Consider the following 2509-nt stretch of genomic DNA (forward strand, 5'->3'; position numbering starts at 1 on the left):
CTTCTGTTTTTCATTGCACTAAGTAACACTTTAAATTATTGTTACATGACAGAGACAAATAACACTACTCTTTCTTACCCTAGGCTCTATGTGTGGGTTTCTATTTAACACAATTTTAAAATTTATTAGGATTTTAAAAAATACTCAAACGGTTTACAATATTATCTTATTGAGAATGAACAACTTGTATCTTTTGGTTGAAAGTTACTCATAGAATAAACCACGAAAAAAAGCATTTTTTGTTTTTTTTTAATAACAGAAAATTTGATGTCTATATCTCTTCAAGTTTTCTTTGAGACTGACTTTCCCGCATTTATTATTTCGCTTTTATTTTTCACCACAGGAAATAATTGTTGATAAACCTTAAAATTCAGGATGTCTTGGTGTGCATTTCTCTCCATAACACACTTCAAGGCAAAGCTTTTGAAGTGGAATGAACTTCAAAGTTGGACCATGAGCTTTTGAAGTGGATCTACCCTGAGACTGATTTTTGAAACAAGAGAATGATACGTTCATTCTCCCTTGTGCTTCACACATGACAGAGAAGAAAATTGTAGTGACAAAAGGTGCCGCTACCAAAGCCTAAAGTATTTAAACCAATGAGCACAGTACCCAAATGCTTTAACTTAAGATTTTGGAGGCGGAAGTAAAAAAAGTGTTAAAAAATATAAAAGGAAGGTTGGAGGCTCTCTTTACTATCTGCAAACACAATGGATGAAAACAACTAATTTTCAAGCTTGGTTTGGAAGACACAGTTGTTTGTGAGGTGACCACAAAAATGCAAATTTAAGGTATTTAAAATTAACCCATCTCATCAAGCCTAGTTCTTAACATGTGTTTGAAACGCCATCAAATGTCCTGTGAAATAGAATAAACAATAAAGAGATGATCAGAGAAGTAAAATAAAAACATAATATCTAGCTCCCTTAAAAAAAGCAAAAATATTGGGCGCCTGGGTGGCTCAGTCGTTAAGCGTCTGCCTTCGGCTCAGGTCATGATCCCAGGGTCCTGGGATCGAGTCCCACATCGGGCTCCCTGCTCAGCGGGAAGCCTGCTTCTCCCTCTCCCACTCCCCCTGCTTGTGTTCCTGCTCTCGCTGTCTCTCTCTGTCAAATAAATAAATAAAATCTTTAGAAAAAAAAAGCAAAAATATTAATGGAATATTGATTGTGACAAGTAGTTATAACAGGTACAAATTGTAACTCTGTGTCAGGCTCCCTTGTTTTCTAAATAAAGTTGTAATTTTTTAAAGCTTTCAAAAACTCTAAATGTTTACATTAATCAATGACATGCCAGGCTGGAAAGTCTAGAATTCAATATCTTTTAATTTCTAATTATAGTTCCCAACTAGGGCTAAAAGAATTTAATACAAAGAAAATACAAAAGTATAAATATTGCAATGCTAAACTATGATAAAAAGATACATTTATGAGAGATGAATATGTTACTTTCATCTGAGCATTACCTTAGAGCAGAATTTTTATATTGTCACTTTTGGTCAAATTTTTTGGTTTCAAACCTCTTACCTCTCATTCCTAAAACTCAGTCAATTACTGAAAATATATTTTATTAAAATAATTTGAAATCCTATAGCTTGTTCATGTTGATTTCTTAAAGAAAAAAGTACCTTTTGATTCATCATCACAGTGTTTTGATGTGTCAACCGCTTATACTTTTAGAAAGAAATTAGTTCAAACTCTATGTTCCATGGTCATGTTTTTGTCACCATCTCTGTTTTATAACTATTGACCTTTTGATTTCAGGGCTTGCAATTTAAATTTTGTCGTTATCTTACTAGAGGTGATTGTACGGCAAATTAGTGACTAACCCAAATAATCATAGATCTTATACTTAATTAGACTGCATTTGTATTACCTTGTTCAAGGCAATACTTTACTCTTCCACTCAGTTCCTCCCTGTTAGTTGATGGGTGCGATCAATTATAGTAACTTGAACATTAATACAAGAAATATACCCTTATGAGACTGACCTAACAGGCTGAATCCTGCACATTTTTTCCATGATTCCCTGGAAGATTATAGAGTCACATGAAACCAGGATCAGAAATTCAACTGCTATATAAGCTGTTTAGTGTCTCTGTCTTCTCCAGCCCAGTGGCCTCAATATTGTGTGACTGATCTCGGTGAAACTAGGCGAAAGAGTGGGGATAGATCAGCTCTTATCAATGACACCAGATGGGAAAAAAAGTGAGGATTTGTGGGCTATTGATGAATCAGTGACACCAAATTTCTAAAAGAAGAGTATTTTATGTATTGCAGTGATTTCTAAGTAACAAACAATGCCAAAGTTTATTAGCTTTAACAACAATTTTGCTTTGTTCACAATTTTGTAGGTTAGGATTTTGGGAAAGGCTTCTCTGGGCAGTTTTTCCTCTGCTCCCTGGGATGATCACTGGGGAGACTGGGGTCTTGAGGACCGATTCCCGAAATGACTTTTTCACTCACTCTCAGTGCTCCTTGGTCCCTCTTTTGGTCCATTTGTCTTCTCA

The sequence above is a fragment of the Eumetopias jubatus genome, unplaced genomic scaffold, assembly GCF_037043125.1.
Source record: "Eumetopias jubatus isolate StellerSeaLion01/CBP00866 unplaced genomic scaffold, mEumJub1_p1.0 scaffold_12, whole genome shotgun sequence".
NCBI lineage: Eukaryota > Metazoa > Chordata > Mammalia > Carnivora > Otariidae > Eumetopias > Eumetopias jubatus.